At 35.1% G+C, this 23734-nt stretch overlaps 1 non-coding gene across 1 annotated transcript; it reads left to right on the top strand.

The window, feature by feature from the left end:
- Window positions 1-22900: 22900 nt before the first annotated feature.
- On the top strand, window positions 22901-23007 carry LOC121104113. Its single transcript, XR_005836484.1, has one exon. It is a non-coding gene; the product is annotated as a U6 spliceosomal RNA (small nuclear RNA).
- Window positions 23008-23734: the final 727 nt, after the last annotated feature.

The raw sequence follows: 23734 nt of genomic DNA, 5'->3' as shown, positions 1-23734 counted from the left end.
GAACAGAGGAAGTGAATGGGGTTACACACACAGATATACATAGATGGAAAAGAATGAGTTTAATTAAGGTCATATTGCTGGGTATTTCCAAATGTCATCTATAAAAAAACTTGTCTAATCGCAAGTGATCCAAGGTGGCATTCTTGTACAAGGGAATGATCATGTTCCTTGAGACTGTTAGTATTTATAACTACTATTTCTAACTTAGAGCCATATGTAAAAACATTTTAGCACAGAGAGTTTTCTTAGGAAGATAAATAGAACATTATTTATGACCAAGAATACTGAAACAGTGCAACTCATTTAATCAGTACAATAGATACAAAATGCTTACAAAATGGACACTGTGCGAACACTACTCTTAAAGAGATTTTATTTCTCCTTTATATTTTCGAGTAGTTGTAACCCAGGGAACAATCAAGTATGTAGACCTCTTCCCATAACATAATATCTGAACTTATCTGTTGTCTTTATTCTTTTAATCAAACTTTTGTTTGACACATAATGTTAAAATTAGTTTTTTTTTGAATTAGGTAACGTTACTATAATACAAATAGATATTCTTTTGGTACAAGATTTATTCATCTTGCTTTATAATAAGTTCCTAATTACAAATGTTAATAATAAGTTCAGATAGTCTATAGACTAGTAAAGGTACTTGGATAGTTGTCAACAGAGCGTTACCCATTAAGTTCGTCTTTACCATAGACTTTCCATCATATCAGTGTTCGTCATTTTCTAATATGTTGAGACTAGGTCCTTTCCCAATTATGTTCTTAAGGCCACACCTACTTAAAAGGGTCTTGTACTTTTTATTATGTTTTCATTTCTTAAAACTTAATGAGATTTCTGCTTTGACTCATGAAGTGTTAACTACTATGAGAATTGAACTCTTGTTGTAAACAAATAGAAAAGTAGAGAAAATAAACACTTTTTCAAACATTGGGTAATGGAATCAATATGGCTGTGCTCTCTGAGAAAAGGGACATAAGCTAGTTTAGCCCCATGATTGCCATAGCATACTGGTTGGAGATGGTTTTCAGGTCACTGTGCAGGGAGAAAGAATTCAACCAGAAGTCCTGGTGATAACTTATAGAAATGGAAATTGGAGTTAGGAGAGGCCAAATGTCTGGTTTGGGCAAGAGGAAGCTTGCATAGAGATCTTTGGAGATCACCTGAGGGATCCTTCTAATTTCTACCTGAATACTCATCCACACATCTGTGGTGAGAAACTCCACAGGCTAGCAAAGAATCGTTAAGAACCTGCAGGACAGGCAATTCCCAAAGCTCACATATGGCTTGTAATGTGAGAGATTACATGTATGTAATGCAGGAGATTACATTTGCATCAGCCTGAGGGAAGAGATACAATACTCAGAAAGTTATATTTATTTTTTTGACTGTATTATAAGATTTTGTGTAGAATTTGTATTACACTTAAATGTTTGGCGAAATTCATGAGTAAAACCATCTATAATCTGTGCTTGAAGTTTTCTTTTAGGGAAGGGTTTTGTTGTTTGTTAGAATCTAAGTTACTTTGATATGGTGGTATTCAGGGACTCTATTTCTTCCTGAGAAAGCTCTGATAATTATTTTCCAAGAAATTGGCCATTTCATCTAAATTGTTGGATTTAGTTTTGGGGAACGTCATTAAAAAGACATGACTGTTGAACAATCCCTGGGCTGCACTCGGGCACTCAGATGCTCCTCATGCCCTCCCCTGTTCTTGGAATGTGGGCTCCACTCCCAGAAGCTGCTCTGAAGACATAGCCTTGAGACCGTGATGTGGTGTTGAGAACATCTGCACACTATACGTGACTGAATACAGTTAGGACCTCTTTATAAAGTTTTAAGATTTGGTAGGCTGGTTGTAGTGATGCATCTGTCTTGCTGCCACCCACGGCAAGTCTCCCATGTCAGTATCATTTGCTTATTAAAATGCCACCTGCCTACCTAGATGGCTGCCTCTTTCTTGGACTCTCCCTTCCTATGGGTGATTACACCAGGAAGGCTCCTGGGAGGGTTGCAAACCCACTTTTGCTGTGACAGATTTGATCATCATATTCTCTTATAACTCATTTAATGGACGTCCATATATTCTGAGTTAGGTTACCGCTCTTATATCTAATATTAGTAATTTGTGTCTTATAACTTTTTTCCCTTATCTCTCTGGCTAGAATTTTATGAATTTCATTGATCTTCTAGAGAAGTCTGTGTTCTATTTCATCGATTTTTCTGTATTTTTTCTGTTTCCCATTTCATTGATTAATTTTTTCTCTTAGTTGATATTTAGTTTGTTTTGAAATTTTATTTTAAAAAATCTTCGTTAAAAAAAGGATTTTTGTTTCCGTATCTTTAAGGTTTCGGATGATGGAATAGTTTCTCTAGCCGTAGTAACAAATTATCACACATTTAGTAGCTTAGAACAACAGGAATTTATTCTCTTACAGTTTTTGGAGGAAGGGAGTTTGAACTGAGTCTTACAGAGCTGAAATCGAGGTGTCAGCAGAGCTTTGCTCCTTTTGGAGGTTCTGGGGGAGAATTAGTTTTGTGCCTTTTCAAGCTTTTGTTGGATGCTAGCAGGTCTTTGACATGTGGCCTTCAGTCTCTGCCTGCACATTGCCTTCTCTTCTTTAGCCAAATCTCTGTCTCTCTGATGTAAGGATACTTGTGATTAAATTTAGAGCACATCTAGATAATTCAGAATAATCTCCCATCTCAAGTTCCTTTAGTGTATTCACATCTGCAAAGCTCCTCTTCCCACGTAAATTAACTTTAGAGGTTCCAGGCTTTAGGGATTATATATTTTGGAGATCATTATTCACTCACTGTAGGCGAATAGAGCTGTCTGGTGAAGTCTAAGAAGTGCAGTTGTTAAATCAAATACTGGCAAACTGTCTTTGAAAAAGTTGCAGCCATTTACAATGTTTTTTCACGATTAGGTTAAACATATCCTTTGGTCTTCTGGTCTTGGAGTCATGCTTTAAAAAGTATTTTACATTCTAAGCAATAAAATATTGTATATACTTTCTTATATTATTTTTAGAAAATCAGTCTTAAGTCTTTCTGCAGTTTACAAATGTTGATGTAAAAGAAACATCGTGTATCTTAAATTGGCATCTTATTTACTGAAAATTTCCTCTTTTATCATTTTAAATATCTTAATCATGTATTAACTTCTTTATCTTAATGCTATTAGCTTTTATTTCATTTTGCCTAATGTTAATATCCTAATTTTGTTTCTATTTGAATGAGTTAAGTTGGTGTGTTCCATGCCCATGTTTTTGCTTTCAAGATTAATGTGTAACTTTGATTTACGTATTTCATTTATATAACTGAAAGCCAGATTGTTGCTGATTTTGTTTAAGTGAGATTTTGAAATGTATTTTGGACATGCTCTGTCATCTAATTTTTTTCTTCAACTGGCATGCTATTTCTTTTTCTTCTTCCTCTATTATATTGCAAGTATATAGTTTGCTTTTAGTCCTTGTGGTTTTTAAAATCCATTCCATTGTAGTTCATTCTAATTGTATACAGTTGCATTGTAGTTACTGGATTATTTAGATATATATCTGTATTTTCTCTTTTGGTGTTGTATATGGATACAGGATATGGGGAAATCTGTTCATCTTTCTATCTGAAAGAGAGAAAGAAAGATATTTACTGAAGGGAAAATAAAAGGCTAGAAACCCCAATTTGGGAATAAAGGAGTAGGAAACTTTGGGTAATGTTAAAAAAAAATGAAATGGCGAATGTATATTGTTAAGGTCCTAATTTAATTTAATTCCACAAAATAGCCAAATCTTGAATTTGAATAGTTTTTTCATTATTTGTTTTAGATCTTTTATCTTTCCTCTCTATTTCTATATGTGCACAGCACACACAAACGCACAATACCACAGCTTGAAACTAAAATTTTCTGGTTATTTTCTTCCGGACATAAGAAAGCAGGAATCACACTGTGAGATTTCATTCTTTTCTTCAATTAACCGATTTAGAAAATAAAACAACTGTGTAATAAGATTAAAATCAATGTTATTCTCTGTCATTGAAAATGGGGGGGGTATAGTTTCATGAGGGTTCAAGCCTCAGAAAAATCATCCTTTTCAGAATCATCTTTGGGGGTCCTTTATTCATGAATTTTCTTGAGACCCTGACAGTGCCCCTAACAATACCTAGTTCCACCACACTGTCTACTCAATACAGCTTTTGGTGACTATACCGATATTTTGGATGAGGTGAAGACTTTATTTCAATAATCTAGTGTGTGTTTAGTTATGTGGAGGAAAGGGTTATGGTCTTGGAAAGATACACATACGGAAGAACAGAAACCTCCTGCAAACAGCCACAGAGGTGAGGCTGGAAGCAGTTCTTGTGAACTGAGATAAGCCTCACATTACCTCCGTCCTGGTCGACAACTTGGTTGTAACCAGGAGATACCCTAAGCCTAATTACCCAGCTGAGCCACCCCAAGTTTCCTGACCCTCAGAAACTGTGAGATGATATTTGTCTTCTTCAGGCATTAAATTTTGGATTAATCTGCTACACAAAAAATTGAAATCATACAGTGGGAAATGAGACAGTGATGAGATGAGAAACAGGTACTGGGAAAGGAAAATCTCCCTTGACAATATGAAGAATAAGGGTGGATTTCTTGTAGCCCCCAAGGCTATCTGTCCTGTTCAGGTCAACATTTCATTTCTTTAGTGACTATTAGTTCTTGGCAAAGTGCTAGTGTGTTGAAGACTAAAATATAAAAACTTGAACAATTAATGCTTTGCAAGTTATAATCTAGAAATACGTGCCTCTTAATCCCTCCCTTCCTGCCTGGCTTCTTTTCATATCCTTTTTCTCCCAGGTCTTTTTGCTATGTAGGTCAAGTATTAAATAGAATGCAGCATCTTAGTAACATCCATATCCCTTAGTTCTGAAAGAAAGTCAACACTTTATTGAACACTATGAAGCATGTTTACTCTTAGACAATGAGGCTTTAGTTAAGCTAAACCAAACCAAATATCAAAACATCATTAAGAGCAATTGGCTTAGCTAAGAAAGAAATAAATGCTATGACAAGTTTTCTTACACATATAACTGATTTCACATTAATTGTGATTAAAATTGAAGCTATGGAACTAAAACAAATATTTAAAAGGGATATGTGTGTCCTTTTTAATTGAGCAGCCATTTAGTCATATTTCATTTTGGCTTAATTATTTCAAATACATTTGGTGATATGACATGAAGTCTGTTATATGTTTATAAACATGAACTGATTAACTGATTGGGAATTCCAGAGTGCTGGAGGGTATTGCAGTTGACTATGTGCAGTTGCATAGAAATCCATGAGGCAGAAAGCAAATGGATTGGAAATGTGATGTGGAATGACAATGTGGCAACTCCAGGAGGTGCTGGAAGCTTGTCTTCTCAATAAATCAGTAGTTTGATATTGCTTAGAATAAATGGACTTGTTTAGAAGAATTGGGATAAATATTCACAAAATTTCTTCCACTGCCAAGGTTTCTTTCAAAATAAGTGAAAAAATATTGTTACTAAGAATAAATAATGCTTCCCAAGCATATCTAAATACCTGCTGATTATCTACACACACACACACACACATATATATACACATACATGAATGCAAATATTTATATATGTGTATATAATTATATTATTAGATACTAACAATATACAATATGTTAAGGTTAACCTTTTTCTTTTGAAATTGGTTTGGAACTGTTTATAGTGGGATGAAAATTGTTAATCTTCTCAATTTAGGTATGAAATCAAACTTATTTTTTCTTGAAAATTTTAACCAACATCTGTTCTTAATTTTTTTTAGATATTCTGTATTTCAAAGCTATCATTGTATTCTATTTAATAGCACACTTAAATTTAGAAACGATTCTTGTACAAAGAAAAGTGACAAAATTCTAATGCTTGTTGAGAAGATAGTCCTATATATTTGAAATATTATACATATAGAAAAGTGAAATAATATTACTAGTTAAGTTTAAAAAAGACATTTTTTTATTCAGCTTTTGTTTCCTTCTAGGCTTTCATAATTTCTTACTTTTTCTATTCAGTTCCAGGATATATTCTAACAGATCTGTAGAGATCAAGAAATAGTAAAATATATATATAATCTATAACTATATAAAATCATATATAAAATTATGCTATATGTATAATATATAAACTATGAATTATATGTAATATGTAAATATGATTATAATTTACATATATGTTATTTGAAAAACTGGTCCTTTTTAATGTAATTTATAACCTAGTCGTGTGATAGCCATTAATTGTCTAATTCCATGAAAATGTATTTACTTAAACCTTTATATGTGCTATTAAGTAAATGATCACTGGTCTGAATTTATATGCAAGAAAAAAATGGCTTCTATGGGGCAAAATATAACAGATCTGAGAACCGGGTAAAAGTTGATTAGGGAAAAAGAGAAATGAAGTTTTATTTCTAATGGAAGGGACAATGTCATGAAAGCCTTGAGGAAACTTGGAATATTTGGGGAACTAAAGGGATTTCAGAGTGGCTGGAATGCTGAGATAACAAGGGGTAAAAAAGAGGGGCACCTGGGTGGCTCAGTCGTTAAGTGTCTGTCTTCGGCTCAGGGTGTAATCCTGGCGTCCTGGGATCGAGCCCTGCATCAGGCTTACTGCTCTGCTAGGAGTCTGCTTCTTCCTTTCCCACTCCCCCTACTTGTGTTCCCTCTCTCTCTGGCTGTCTCTCTCTGTCAAATAAATAAATAAAATCTTTAAAAAAAAAAAAGAGGTAAAAAAGGATGACACCCCATTCAAAGGAAGGGATCAAACTATGTAGAGCATTAAAGTCATATGTAAATGTTTTTGTCTTTATCCTAATCGTTATGAGGAATAATTTGAGACATTTTATGGTAGGCGTAGGAGAGGGCTGGATGAAATTATTAATTTCTTTTTTGCCTGCAATGAAAAATGGACTAGAGAAAAGTGAGACTAATGAATTAATCCAAGCAAGAGATGATGCTAGATTGGACTAGCCAATAGAGATAGAAGGCAGATAGGAGATGATGAGTTTGATTTATTTGGGATATAGTGATAGGGCTTCACTGTGAATTAGATGTGGGGCTTGATCAACAAATAGATATTGGCTCACTTTATTTGCAAAAATTAACTTACTTTCTCTCTATTTTTCCCCCACAACGCTCTCCAGTTTGAAAGTCAACTTTGGTTGAATTCATTGATCAAATAAAATGTATCAGTGCCTACACAGACGCAACACATACTAGAGGGGAAAAATCATATAGCTAAGCTGACTCTTTTTAAAGTGATACATTCTCAAATGAGCACTCTTTCTCATTCAGTATCTGAGAATGCTGTTCTATTAAATATGCTTCCTCCTCAGAGTTAAACCCACCTTGAAAACCCCACTGAATATATCATCTTCAAATAGATTGAAAAAAGATGATGCATATGAGTGGGATGCACTCATCTTCCAATCACCAAATTCTGTATTCTATATCTGTGAAGATTATCTGTCTTTCCTGTTTTTATAGATGGAAGAAGTGAAGTGTCTCTTATCTAGAAAAAATTAACCTTTCTAATTATCCAGTTATACAATTCTTTTCTTTTCTTATGGATGCCATTTTTTGCATTTATTCTTTCACATAGCAAAATTCTTTTCATCTTTATCCAATCATGCATATATGCATACAAATACCATCTAGTAACTTTCATCTTTAAAATAGGCTTTACTTTAACTCCACCTTTTCTTCCAACTTCTATTTCTGTATAACCTTTCCTAAGAGAACATCTCAAAAGAGTTGTCTATACTCATATCACTTTCTCATTGCTCAGTTATTCTTTAACCTACTGCAGCCTATTCCCAGAAGGGTAGTTGTTGAAGTTACTATGACCTGTAAATTGTCAAATCCAAGATTCACTTCTCAGTCTTCATTTTACTCAATATCACTACAGTATTTAACATAGTTAACCATGGTGTCTCTTTACGGTACACGTGAATCTCTTTGCTACTGTAACAGGCTGAATAATGACCCAAAGTATGCACATCTTCATCTCAGAATTTGTGAATATGTTTAAATCTTACATAGTAAAAATGACTTTGCTAATGAGGTTAGAATAAGGTTCATGAGATGGGGAGATTATCCTGGATTATCTGAGCAGGACCAATGTTGTCATAAAAGTCCTTACAAGAGACAAGCAGGAGCATCTCAGAAGATGTGACAATCGAAACAGAGGTCAGAGTAATGCAAGGATGAGTCAATGACTATAGGAACTCTCTAGAATCTTAAAAAGACAAAGAAAGAGATTCTTCCCTAGACTGCAGCCCTGCCAACCCATTTCAGACTTCTGACCTCCAGAAATGTAAAAGTATAAATTTGTGGATTTTAAGCCACCAAATTTGTAGTAATTTTTTCAACACAAATAGGAAACAAATACAGTTATTATGACACTGAATATTCTGATTTACTTTTTCTTATCACATTGGTTAATAGTTTTATGTCACCTTCACCAGTTCTGTCTCCTCCTCCTGAAATAAATCTTGGGGCACCACAGGGCTTGGTTTTGAGGTTTCATCTAGTCATTATCTGTATGTGCTCTGTATTGCATAGTGTTTCAGTGGCTTTAAATACATTTTATATGCTGATGACTTTCCATCCCCAACCTCTCACTTGATATTTACACTGAACTTAAACTGCCTACTTAAAAGTTCTGTTTTATGTCTGACAAGCACATCAAACTCCACATGGCCGACCTAGAAGTTTCTTAATTTCCTTCTCTCTGTAAATGACACAGCCATCTTTCCAGATACTCAAGACAATTCTGTATTTATTGTCTTACATTCAATCTAAAATCAAGTATTCTGCCAAAATATATCCCAAATCTGTTCACATTCTCCATCTCTTTTATCACCATCTTAGGACAAACCACAATGATTCTAAGTTGATTAAGTTGCTTCTACTATTCCTTTTTTTCTAACTTTCTCTATAATCCAATTGTCACATGGTAAACAAAGGGATTTTTTTATTTAAATAATTATTTCACTCTTAAAAATAAAACCCTCTAATTGTTTTGCATCTGTCTTATAATTTACCTAATCTTTTCACCATGGCCTATAAGTCACTACAAAGTTTCATCCCAAAAGCTAAGGTTAGAAAATTGTAGTGGAAGGTACTAGAAATGTAGGCACAATACAAGGATTGTTTGATGTCTTACTAAAGAATTTGAGCTTTTCTCGATAGCTGAAAATACAGTTGTATAAGAACTTATATGACAATGTCAAATTTGCCTTTTTGAATGACTGACACACATGAGGAGAGTTACTGAAATGAGAAATTGAAATATAAATTATTGTGGATCCTGATGAGGAACAGTGGCCCCCCGGTGGGTAGAGCTTTAGAAGCCCAGTGAACCAAGCCACTCTTGTCTTAATATTGATACTCAAAGTTATATAATCCTCTTTCTTGTTCACCTAGAAAGTTAGAGTTAAATTGATCTTAGTGTAACTAGATGATACATTTATTTTATAAATAAGAAAACTAGATACTGCGAGGGTAGGAGACAGTCCTTAAGTCATGCCTGAACAGTGAAGACAAGTATAATTTTGTAGTTTTACATGTATGTATATATTTTGTGTGTATATGTCTATATAGCTTACTGGAGTATATAAGGCTCTTTTACATTTTATAGAAGATTTTTCAACATTCTGAGATAACTGTAAAGCATTATTAGAAGAGGTAAGTAAAGTCAAGTGTGTTGCCCAAGTAACATCAAGCAAATAAGATTAAAACTAGTGTTTAGGTTTCCAGATTATTCTTCCTCATTTTCTGTTGTGTTGGGTGACAAGTGCAGGGGATGCACCATGCCACCGAACCCTGAGCATTGAATGTGATTTCTTCTCAATCTTCTTGTCAGCCTAAGAAGACCCCAAAAGAGTAGGAAGAGACTTCCTAAGAGTAGGAAAGAAAGAACTAGGCTCGTTAACTTACATTTTACTGATGTGAAAGCATATTTTGCATTACAGTTAAATTCAAATGTCACTACTTCATTTAACATTTTTTTCTTCAAGCAGGAAATTTCAATGTCTATTAATGATATAATAAAAAAGAACAATTGCTTTTATGTTTAATTAAGTGCTATCTATAATATTTTATTTATATAGTATTATGCTTTCCATTTTAAGCTGTAAGATATAAAACAATTCTCATTTATGTTAGTATTCCTCAGATAGTCTTTTAGACAAGAATTCTAGGAAGATTAGAATCAGTCCTCAAATCATGAATACCAAGTAGAATCAATGCAGCAATGCTCAGATGAGCTGCTTAAAACTGGGATGGCAGTAAAATACCTGATTAGCATTGTGGGATTTTAGGAAAATTTGTTTCTACCTTCTAGGGAAAAAATGCTCACTGTTTATTTATTCAAGAATTATTTATTCAGGAACAGTTAATTGTAATGAATGGGAACACAGATTGTCTAAAAACCTGCTTCTGCAACTTTCTAGATATGTAACCCTGGACAAATTAACCTCTCTATGACTCAGTCTTCTCATCTGTAATCCTCCTGATGGGGTAGTTGTATTAAACGAACAGATTTTATAAGACACTTAGCATGGAAATACAATTTTATAAAACATTAAAAAAATAGTTTGTCCTTTGTAGGGGTGCCTGGGTGGCTCAGTCAGTTAAGCAACTGCCTTTGGCTCAGGTCATGATCCCAGGGTCCTGGGATCCAGCCCCATGTCTGCTCAACGAGGCGTCTGTTCCTTCCTCTCCCTCTGCCTGCCTCTCCCCCTGCTTGTGCTCGCTCTCTGTCAGATAAATAAAATCTTTAAATTAATTAATTAATTAAATATCCTTTGTAAAATAATTAAAACAGACATGATACAGGCATACCTCCTCTCCCTTTTCCCACAGCCCAGTCCCTTTCTTTTTTTCTGTCTGTGTCTCCCCTGAATCCTCAATGAAGAGACAAACTGTAAGGTTTACAAAGGTCTCAAAGAAACTGTTTTGAGATTATAATAATCCCAAACAAGGGACACAAAGCTGCAGTAATCCGAACTTGTCCAGCATTTATACACAAAGGAACTGTAACCGGATCCAAACAGCAATAAAACACACTTTCTTCTTTGCCCTATAAAAACTTCAGACATAATTTGTCTCAGAAAATTACCTTGTCTTTAGCTGCTCCTTGATGCATATCAGGTCAGTTAAGCCTTTTAACCTTGATTTGATTAACAGACTATATATTTTTTTCTTCACAACCTCCACTAAAATAGAAGTTCACTGAATGTAAGTTCACTAGAAGTAAAGATCTTGACTATTTCCTTCACTCTTAATAATCAGTGCTTAGAACATTGGCTAGCACACAGAAGGTGCTCAGTTGATATTGATTGACTGAAGGAATGAGAATCTACATTGTGCCAGGAACTGTGGTAGTGGTGATAAAATAATGAACAGGGCTAATAAAACTTTGCCCCTCAAGGGTCTTACCATCTAGTGAGATCAGACAGACAGATAGGCCACCGTAGGTCATTACATAGGGGTTATAAAGTCAGGATCATATGCCATCAGGTAGGAGTGGGGTGCATGTATGAGATGATTTCTATTTCTTCCTGATTCAGTTTTGGGAGGTTATATGTTTCTAGGAATCTATCTATTTTTTTTCAGTTGTCCAGTTTGTTGGTATATAATTTTTCATAATATTCTCTTATAATGCTTTGTATTCTGTGGTATTGGTGCTTATTTCTCCTCTTCCATTTCTAATTTTTTTTGAGTCATCTCCTCCCTCTTTTTTGATGAGTCTAGCTATAGGTTTATCAATTTTGTTGATCTTTTCAAAAAATCAACTCCTGGGTTCATTAATCTGGTTTATTGTTTTTTCATTTTCTATTTTTGTTTATTTCCTCTCTAATCTTTATTATTTCCTTACTTCTGGTTTGGGATTTTGTACTTTTTCTAGCTCCTTTATGTGTAAGCTTAGCCTGTTTATTTGAAATGTTTCTTCTTGAGGTAGGCCTGGATTGCTATAAAATTCCCTCTTAGAACAACTTGTGCTGCATCCCAAAGATTTTGGACCTTTTGTTTTCATTTTCATTTGTCTCTGTGTAGTTTTTGATTTCCTCTTTGATTCCCTGATTGACCCTTTCATTGTTTAGTATAGCATTATTTAATCTCCGTGTATTCATTGTCTTTCTAGGTTTTTTTCTTGTGGTTGATTTTTGGTTTCATAGTATTGTAGTAGAGAAGATGCATGGTATGACCTTAGTCTTTTTGAATTTGTCGAGACTTGTTTTGCGGCTTAATATGTGATCTATTATGGAGAGTGTTCTATGTGCACTTGAATTGTATTGCACTGTTTTAGGATGGAATGTTCTGAATACATCTGTTAGATCCATCTGGTCCCATGTGTCATTCAAAGCCAGTGTTTCCTTGTTGATTTTCTCTTTGGATGATCTATCCATTGATGTGAACGGGGTGTTAAAATCCCCTACTCTTATGATATTACTATTGATTACTTCCTTTATGTGTGTTGTTAACTGCTTTATGTATTTGGGTGCTCCCATTTGGGTGCAGAAATATTTATAATTGTTTTATCTTCTTACTGGATTGTTCCCTTTATGATTATGTAGTGTTCTTCTTTGTCTCTTCTTACAGACTTTGTTTTAATGTCTATTTTGTCCTATGTAAGTATTGCTACCCATGCTTTCTTTTTACTTCCATTTTCATGATAAATGAATCTCAGTTCCTTTACTTTCAATCTGCATGTGTCTAGATCTGAAATGAGTCTCTTGTAGGCAGCATACCGGTTGGTCTTGCTTTTTTATTCATTCTGTCACCCTTTGTGTTTTTATTGGAGCATTTAGTTCATTTATATTCAAAGTAATTTCTGATAGGTATGTGCTTATTGCCATTTTGGTACTTGTTTTATGGTTGTTTTTGTAGTTCTTTGAAGTTCCTTTCTTGCTCTCTTCTCTCATGATTTGCTGGCTTTTTTAATGATTTACTTGGATTACTTTATCTTTATATTTTTGCATATCTACTCCTGGTTTTCTATTTGTGGTTACCATTAGGTTTGTATATAACGTCTCATGTATATAGCAGTCTATATTAGCAGTCTATATTAAGTTGATGATCACTTACATTTGAACCCATTCTTTACCTCCCACGTATTTAATATATGGTGTCATATTTTACATCCTTGTGTTTTGTGAATCCCTTGACTACTTTTTATAGATATACTTAATTTTACTGCCCTTCTGTTCCTACTTTTCATCTACTTACGTTCTTTCCTTTCCACTCAGAAAGTGAAACATTTCTTTAATACTTCTTGTAGGGCTTGATTTAGTGGTCATAGACTCTTTTTTTAAAAATATTTTTTATTATATTATGTTAGTCACCATAGAGTATATCCTTGGTTTTTGATGTAAAGTTCGATGATTCATTAGTTGTGTATAACACCCAGTGCACCATGCAATATGTGCCCTCCTTACTACCCATCCATCATCAGCCTATCCCATTCCCCCACCACCCTCCCCTCTGAAGCCCACAGTTGGAGAAGAAAGGGATAAAGAGAGGGGGGTAATCAGAAGGGGGAATGAAGCATGAGAGACTACGGACTCTGAGAAACAAACAGCGGTCATAGACTCTTAACTTGTTTGGGAAACTCTTTATGTCTCTTTCTATTCTGAATGATAGCCTTGATGGTTGGAGTATTCCTTGTTGCAGATTCTTTTTTTTTTTTCCCCCTAGCACTTTGAATGTATCTGTCATGCCTCTTTTTTCCAGCCTGTCAAGTTTCTGTTGAAAAATCAGCTGATAGACTTAATGGGGTTTCCCTTGTATGTAACTGCTTTTTCCCTTGCTGATTTCAAAATTCTCTCTTTATCACTATTTTTGCCATTTTATTTACTGTGTATCTTGGTGTGGACCTTCTTGGGTTGATTTTGTTATGGACTCTCTGTGCCTCTGGGATCTAGATTTCTATTTCCTTCCCCAGATTCAGGAATTGTCAGATATAATTATTTCACATAAATTTTCTGTTCTCTTTTTTGTCTTCCTTCTGGGATCCCTATAATGCAAATGTTATTATACTTGATGGTTCCTTGAGTTCTCTTAATCTATTTACATTTTTATTAGTCTTTTTTCTCTGTTCTCTTTAGCTTGATTGTTTTCTATTACTCTGTCCTCCAAGTCATTGATCTGTTCTTCTGTTTTCTGTAGTCTACTATTTATTTCTTCTAGTGTATTTTTAACTTCTGTTATTGAGTTTTCCCTCTCTGATTGGTTCTATTTTATGTTTGCTATCTCTTTGTTTGGGGTCTCACTGACATCCTCCACTCTTTTCTCAAGTCCAGTGAGTATTTTTATGAACATTACTTTAGTTTCTCCATTGGGCATATTATTATTTATGTTTCATTTAACTCTCTTGTTGTGATTTTGTCCTGCTCTTTAATTTTGAGACATATTCCTTGTCTCCTCATTTTGTTTAGCTTTCTGTGTCTATTCCTATGTGTTAGGAATGCCAGTTATGTTTCCTGCTCTTGAAAGTAGTGGACTTATGAAGAAAGAGGTCCTGTAGTACCATAGTACAATGTCCTCTATTCACCAGAACCTGGCTTTTCAGGGCTGTCTCCTGTTTGTGTTGCCTGGACCCTGCTGTTGTGTCTGAGCCACTTTTGCCTTCAGTCCAGTGGTCTACAATGACTTTCTTTACCTGTTGTGGGCAGGGTTTGGTCTTTGTGATGTTAGTGGGTCAGTCTGGGGTTGCCTTGGGCTTTAGTTAGTCACACTAGGCACTTTCCTTGTGTTGTCCCCTCAGAAGCGTTTGTTGGTGGATGGGGCCTGCAGTAGATCAGATGTTTGCTTCCAGGCCACTGCTCAGCCCACTGTTCTGATTCCTGTTCCAGGGGAGAGGAAGATAACTACATAAAGGTTACATACTACGTCATTTCTCTGGATTTCTCACTATTATGTAAGATGTTAGCTGCAGGTTTGTTTGTTTTTTTTAAAGATTTTATTTATTTATTTGACAGAGACAGACAGCCAGCGAGAGAGAACACAAGCAGGGGGAGTGGGAGAGGAAGAAGCAGGCTTCCAGTGGAGGATCCCAGAATGCCGGGATCACGCCCTGAGCCGAAGGCAGACACTTAACGACTGCGCCACCCAGGCACCCCACTATAGGTTTTTTAAAGATAATCTTTATCATGTGGAGGAAGTTTTCCTCTACTGCTAGTTTACTGAGAGTTTTTATCATGCATAGTCATCAAATTCTGTCATGCTTCTTCTACATTTATTGATCTGATTATATGATTTTAATTTTTTGGCTTGTTATCTATTTTATTTTTAAAATATTGATTATGACCCACTCAGCTGATTTAATGACCTCTTATAGGTTCATACCTTTGAAAAAATTAATCTATGTGACTTCATGATTCATTGGCTATGACAAGTCAATAAGCAGAAATAGAGGTTGAGAGGGAAAAAATGCTTGTTCAGGTACATGTATAGGTAATGGAATTCATTTTTGAGATAAGAGGAAGCTCAGGTTTAAGGTTATGTTTATTTCTTTTGTTATCTATCAAAATTTTCAATGGATGTATCTAGCAGATGGCTAAACCCTGTTCTGGAATTGACAGAAGAAATTTAGAGTAGATAAGAATACAGAATTTTTTAGTGGCCTATGAATTAAGACTGACTTCAAATTCTGATCACAGTGATTAACAGCTGTCAAACAATGAACAAATTAATTCTATTATTTCCAACCCTTTGTTTCTTCATATCTATAATGGATAATATAACAAAATGGGTGATAGTCTGGATTAGATTTAAATAATGCCCATGGAGGGTTTAACATATAACTGGTATATGTAAGTGCTCAATAAATACTGGCCATTATTACTCATTTTCTGAGTCCCTGAATGCAGTGAAGATTAGCAGTTAGCAGACTGCTTCATTTTCTACCAAGGATAATCAAGTGCCATGCATGTTTTCAACACATTCCTGTTTATGTAACCTGATTACAACTGCTTGTTACTTTCCTAAGTGCAGCATTGTTAAAGAATGAATCTCAGTCAATAAGGGCTATCTCCTCTTCACCTCAACCTACCTGACAAAGAAACCTGGAATAAGAACTAAATAAGGATACTTCAAGAGTATAAATAATGCAACTCATAATTAATGGTGGCTTAAAGAAAGGAGTTATTTTTTTTTTTTTTAAAGATTTTATTTATTTATGTGACAGAGATAGAGACAGCCAGCGAGAGAGGGAACACAAGCAGGGGGAGTGGGAGAGGAAGAAGCAGGCTCACAGCAGAGGAGCCTGATGTGGGGCTCGATCCCACAACGCCGGGATCACGCCCTGAGCCGAAGGCAGACGCTTAACCGCTGTGCCACCCAGGCGCCCCGAAAGGAGTTATTTTTTTTACACAACAAGTTTATAGATAGAGAGCTCAGTTTGACAATGCAGTCATGGACACAGGCTTCACCCATCATTCTGCTCTGCTGTCCTTAATGTGTTGACATTAGTCGTTATACTTGTTGCCTAATTGTTTCAAGACGATGGCTCCATTTTCAGACATCCTGTTTGTACTAGAGTTAGAGGGATGAAAGAAAAGGATCATACAACAGTTCTAGGGTTACCTTTTGCACAAGATACCTTTTGGAATTGTGTGGTAAAGAAATTGCATAATAATTTACTTTTAGTAAGGAGAAAAGGGAAAGGGATAATGTGTAAGCAATTAAATGTCTGCCACCAGTGGCTAATACAAACCCTGGCACATAAAACCTGATTAATCGTATGACTGGTTGAGGTCCCAGAAATGGGCAGGGAACAAGTCCTATGGCAGTTATTTAATGGATTTGTCTGGGGAATGTATGATCTTAAGACAGATTTTTTTTTTTTTACATAAGGGCATACCCCTTTACATGTTTTTAAATAGATTTTTAATAAAATTTCTATCACTTGAGAAATTTTAGGTCAGATACCTATTATGTTCACCCACATGTGATGTGAGTGGGAGAACAACAGCTTATGCATGGCCAGTGAAGAATGGCCAGTCAATTATATGAGGCAGAAAGTAGGCTTAGGCAAAGCACTGTGCCAAAGGAACATTTAGAGGTTGGACAGAGGAAATATGCCTGAGAAGTGGCCAGAGAGATCACAAAACAAAATATTCTCAAAGGAATGCAGAGTCAACAGTTTGCCTGCTGCTGACAGATTGAGATGGTAAGAAAGTTGGGTTTATTTAGTACCCAGAGTATCAGTGGGTGATTTATGTTTGAGCAATTATAGTGAAGTGTTTGAGGATAGGGTTAGAGAGTGGTTAGATGAATGAGAATTAAGTAAGGAAATGAAAGATACAGGATTGAAAATTCCTTCAAGGTTGTTATATATAAAGGTGAAGATAGTGATAGTGTGGCAGTTCAAGGGAAACATGAGTTGGGAAAAATTATTTTTTCTTTAAGATATGAGAATGTGGAGATAGTTTGATAAAAATGTGCAAAAATAGAGGAACAAAGTGTACAGACAGGAAAATACAGGAACGTAAGGGAATAATATGTAAAGGGTAAGGCTACTGAGGAAAGGAAGGCAGAAGCCTACATGTGCATAAAAGAGAAGGTTGAGATTATAATCCTGACAAAAGTCTGCCTTCAGACCCTTGGGTGTCATCAGGGAATGTGGATTTCAGGAGATTTTCCACATCCCCAGAACTGGTAAGAGTGGCTCCTTGTGCCTAATTTATTTGTGCAAATGATATGCTTTATGATGAACACCTGCTTCCCTTTTGGGAGTCTGGAATTTTGATATGTACTAGGCAGAGAACGGCTGCCTATGTGACCTGCTCCCAATAAAAGTCTTTGGCACTGAGACCCTAATAAGGTTTCCTGGTAGACAGCATTTCCTACATGTTACAACTCTTTGTCAGAGGAATTAAGGGTGTCCCATTAACTCCAGTGAGAGAGGACTCTTGCTTTCCTCTGGATGAACCCCTTTTGCCTTTTCTTTTACTGAGTTTGCTCTGTGATTTCCTCTGTAATACATGATAACCGTAAATATAACTATATGCTGAGTCTTGTGAACTCTTCCAGTGAGTTATTGAAATTTCGGTTGATCAAGGGGACCCCAATACACCATGGAATGGAAAGCACAGGTTATGGTAAAAGGTGAAGAATGCCTATCCCACTGTAACTAGGGAACAGAGATTGGGTCAGGATAACAGATTTTCTTAAAGAAGGCTGAGAGTGTTTTGGATAACCATCTGATGAAAAAGAATGAGGAAAATTTAGAGTAATGAAGTTTAAAAATCTGTATAGATTAAGAGATCTAACTAGAAAAATATAAATGGTGTGCCAATGAGTACTGATAGCCCAGTTGCATTGGCAATCATGAGATCATAAAAATGTAGCTCTGTGTGTTTGCATATTTGCACATTTTTCCAGCAGCTCAGAGTATCCTGTATGCAGGTCAGAGGAATAGCGAGCGGTTGAATTGTTTCAGTGTCTAGACTTTACTAAGTATTTGCAATGTTATGATGATAGGGAGATTTTTAAGAAAGCAGTTTATGTGCTGAGTTTTAGGATTTTAGCTTTCTGGGAAAGAAATCAAGGAAGGATCATATAGTTTTGTAGGAATACAGAGAAAAAGTGACTAGTATCCCTGTGAGGAAGACTGGAGTAAACTACTGAAAAACAGCAAATTAGAAAGGCTGTGGCTGATGAGAAAAATTGAAATGGTGACTATAGTGCATGGAATGGTGACCTTTCCAAAAATAAATCCATATCCTAACCCCAGGAGTCTGTGAATGTGACTTCATTTGGAAATAGTGCCTTTCAGATATAAGTAAGGATTTCAAGATGATATCATCTTGGTTTATCTAGGTGGGCTCTAAATTCAATGACAAGTATCCTTATGCACAAGAGAAAAGATAAGGCTCTATGAAGACAGAGGCAGAGATTGGAATTATGCAGCGGTAAACCAAGGAATGCCTGGAGGCATCAGAAGCTGGAAGGGGCAAGTAACGCCTCCCCTAGAGACTGTGGAGGAGTGCAGCCCTGACAACACCTTGATTTTGGACTTAAGGTCTCTAGAACTGTGAGAAAAAAATTTATGTTATAAGCCACCAACTTTGTGGTAATATGTTACGACAGCCCTAAGAACTACTACAGTGACTATGAAAAGTATGATTAAATTGGAGTGATGTGAAGTCATAGACGTGATATAGAAGGTTATTGAATCTATCAGCCATGTGGAGGTAGGTGTTTCCCAATAAGACAGGATCTAGATAAGAGAAAAAGACAAGTAGGAATAGTATGAAATACATGAAAAGCAATATGTAACCCATTATATGCAATTCATTTATAATTATAAAATATTATGCAAGTAAAAATTATATTGGAGAGTTTATGTAAAGAGTATAATTTTATTAATAGTTGCTATTGTTTTATTTCAAACATCATCTTTTGCTTTATAAATTAATGGAAAACATCCGAATGTCTTCAGTTTTACTTTAGGTGCGTAAAAATGAACATCCAAGAATTCCAAAATTGGCATAGTTGTTTCTTAAAAAAACAACAAAAAACCCCACCACATGTGTTGTATACCATGCTGATGCCCTCAATTGCTTCTGCTGAAATATTCATTTCCTTTATTGCAGTCCAAGTGTGGGGGGTGGGGGGCAGTGTTGGAACAACATTTATAATGTGCCTGACATCATATCTTAAATCCTCACGTCCATCCTGTTGACACTGCTATAGCAACTCCTGCTGGTGTCCAAAGTTTCATAGCTAGTCAGTACTGGACAGTTATGGATTTAAAGCTAGGTTTTTTTGAACTTCCAAGACTGTATTCCTTCCCCTTCACCAGATTTTCTTGAAGCAAGAAAGAAAGGAAGGCTCAAGTCAGTTATGCTTCTTCTCATAAAAATGAGGGTTGTCCCTGCGTTTTGTGTAAAATGTCAAATGAGTGATTTAAATTATAAGGGGCTGCATTTTTAAACCTAACAAATGATTGGTGGGGTCATTTTGCTTAATTGTTGTGGCATCTTTGAAATATCATATCATTTTAGCACTTTCCTAATCTATAAAATGATGTGGTACATTTTAACAACTCAGTTTTATATTTGGCCTTTCAAAAGCATCATGCTTTATGGTCCATCAGCTGTATAGTGGCAATAACCACAGATATTTTGTGCATGGCATAAGCTATACTCAGACTCTTTCATTTCACTTGTATAGGCTCTCTATAGAAAAAATATATAAAATCTAATGAGTAATTCTAGAAAAACATGTTAGTGGTATAGTAGAAATAAATGCAGCAGGGTATGTATTCTTTTTAATTGACTTTTTTCTTCATTATAGTCCAGTAATTATGCCAACTTATTCTAACTTCCATGGCAATGTCCAGCTATTTGAAGTATAATTATCTATATTAAAAAGCCACATAAAATTTTGCTATAAAATATTGGTAGTTTTGTATTATTTCAGTTGATGTCTGTTTTTAATGCCTTGAAAGAGTCATCATATATATAGCATAATGATTTTCAAAAACTTAATTAAAACAATGTTGATCATAATGTAATCAATTAAAATTATTTGGTAGACATAGTATCTAGAATGATATCATGGTAGCAATGAACAGTAACAATTATAATGATCTAAAATGACTAAGAATTACAAACCTGTATACATTCCTATATAATAGATAACTTTGATAGGGAGATGGCTGAGCATTAGTTCCACAGTATTATTATTATTATTATTATTATTATTCCGTTATTATTTCGATATATTTAATCTGCTATAAGCAAATGGAAGAATAACCTAGTTTTACTTTTTTTATTGGTTATTCATATCATTTCAGTTGTCACAGAAAATCTGCTACATAATAATCCAAGTTATTTTCTTCATCCTTTCCTTTCCTCCATCCATGATTTTGTACTAAACAATTTATTCATGGTATATGGTATTTCTAGATATCTGATGCTTCTAAGCTAAATGGTACCATTTACAGCTCCAGCTGAGGAAAGCAGAATTGGTATGTTCAGAGAGAATTGATGGTATATTCTGCATCATGTGGCCAATTTGATCAAGCTGAATGGACTGAGGATACACAAATCAGCCAATCCGTTGTGTTTCCAAGAACTTATAAGACACCCTGTTTTGAAATGTACTGATAAAATTAAGATAAATTTAATTGAATAAGCACATGCTTTCTCTTAGATGTATTTAAGAAAGAAACAATCTTCAGATGAGTACGAAGGAGCGAGTAGCTAGGAGCTAGAACACTGATTAGATATTTGCATTGTCTCTAGTTTTTAGTTGTTTCCAGTTTGGAGCTACTATATATAAAGCAACTTTAAAATTTTGTGTAGAAGTTGTGTAGAAATAGGTTTTCATTTCTCTTGGGTCATGTGGTGATTTCTGGGTCCCTTTTAAGCATTATGTCCCGCCTTTTTGCAAGGCTGGAAATTTTCAGCCACTGTATACTTCCTGATCTTTGATTCTGTCACAACTCAGACTGCGATGAACTGTTTGGGAATCTTTACGTGCTCCTTTGGAATGTGCCTGGGAGCAGAACTTACTAGCAGCTGTTTCTCTTCCAAGCAGGATCACAGCAAACCATTGCCTGCTGACTAATATCTGAAAACAGTTATTATATATATATGTTCTTTATAGATATTATAAATAGTTGTATTCTTAAGGTAGAGGGATAAATCTTTTCCCTCTTATTCCGTCATGGCTTCAACTGTAGGCTAACATTTTGAACTTAGTTTAAAACATCACCATGAGTAAGACATTGTTGACATTTTACCAATTAGAAAATCGATACTTAGAAAGATTAAGAACATTTCCTAAGTTCAAACCTCTAAGAAGTCTTTAACGCAAGATTCCAAATTGCATGTGTTTTATTTTATGTCCATATGGTTTTCTATTATCCTATCCTACTCATATTTTGATGGAAAAAATAAAAATATCTCAGGCATTGATAAGAGTAGATATAAGTTCTTGTCTGACAGCTTCAGGTATGTAAAGTATCTATGATTGTTTCATAAGTGGGTATGGGAGACACATGGGGCATGATACTGCCAAATATGTTGTTTATGGAAGTATAAGTTGCAGATATCTTAGGATAGCCTTGAGTGTTATTAAATAAAATTAATAGCCAACTTTAAACAAGAAAGTAGAAGGAATAGATTTGAATGTAGGGAAAAGTATTTCTCCAACATATGTAAGACAATGCCTTCAGTCCAAAAATGAAAGCAGGGCAGTTGCTTAGAGAAGAGATGTTTTAGGTAGTTTAAATATCCACAGGTAAATAAATAGAATGTGATGGCTAGCTGCTAGCACTAGATAGGATGAGTTAAAGCAGAGTAAAAGATGATTCTAAATACGGACCGGTGAAAGAATGGTTGTATGCCTTATATATGTTCAGCTCATTATAACATAAAAATTCAAACTAAAAATTGTGAGACAAGAGAAAGGCATATATTTTTTATTTTACATAAAAGAAATTAGGTAAGCAGTCCAAAACTGCTTTGTGGTTCTTCTGCAATAACGTCAATGAACCAGACATTCCATCTCTTTATTTCACCATTCTAGTACAAAGCTCCCATTTTCAAGCTTTCATCACGTGCTTTAAGACTATGGTTCAAGAACTTCATTTATGATATCCTTATTGCAGGAAGAAGTAACAGCAGTAGTATAGGTGGGGTGAGTTCACCTTAAATAGCCAGACCCAAACAACACTTCTCACATGTAATTAGCCAAAATTTGGTCACGTTGCCAATTTCATGGAAAAAGAGGCTAGAGAAATGTTGACTTTCATTAACAGCAAGCATGAGCCCCTTAAATCTGGGCCTGGTGTTAAAGAGAATAGGAGAGTACTCGCTTTGGCAGAACATATACTAAAATTGGAACGATACAGAGAAGATTAGCATGGCCCCTGAGCAAGGATGACATGCAAATTCATGAAGCAGTCCATGTTTTTTGGTTTTCTGACTTTAAAATAAAATAGGAGAATGGATGTTGGACTATGCAAATGGGATTTTCTATATCAATGTTCATTTCATTTACTATAAGAGAAGTTTGGAAGGAAGACTAAAACAATGTAGGTTTCCTTGAGTATTTACATGCTATCAGGTCATGTATGTGGTAATTTCAAATGTGTAACTACAAATGTGAATATGAAATGGTATATTGGGGATTATATATTATTTGGATAATATATTTGGAAATCTAGTTATTTTGTGGAAAGATAACTATAAAGAGAGAGACCAAGGCATTTTCAGAGGCACAGTGACTAATACTGATGAGAGACTATGAGGTGGTCTAGAATAAGCAAATATATTCTTCTCTATTCTGTTTGCAACTGTACCGCAAAGCTACTTAACAGTTTATCTGCTCAAACTGTATCTGCATTTTTTCAAAAGATATCATCTTTTATCATTTTGTGAGCCTTCCCTACCACTTTCATTCAATTCACTCCAGTCATACTGGCCTCCTTTTTATTTTTTAAATTTTCCCAAACTTACGGCACCCTCCTACCACTTTCCCTGGAACTTTTGTTCTTGCTATTGATTATCAGGCTTAAGCCACCCCAGTCCCTATATCTTCATGGGTCAGTTCTTTGCCTCCACTGTGTCTTAGCTCAAGGATCACCCTCACATTAGTGTACTACATGACCTCCATATTTAGAATAACAACCCTTCACCATA

This window comes from Ursus maritimus, unplaced genomic scaffold, assembly GCF_017311325.1.
Source record: "Ursus maritimus isolate PB19 unplaced genomic scaffold, ASM1731132v1 scaffold_2, whole genome shotgun sequence".
NCBI classification, from domain to species: Eukaryota; Metazoa; Chordata; class Mammalia; order Carnivora; family Ursidae; genus Ursus; species Ursus maritimus.
This window is presented reverse-complemented; position numbering and strand designations above follow the sequence as displayed.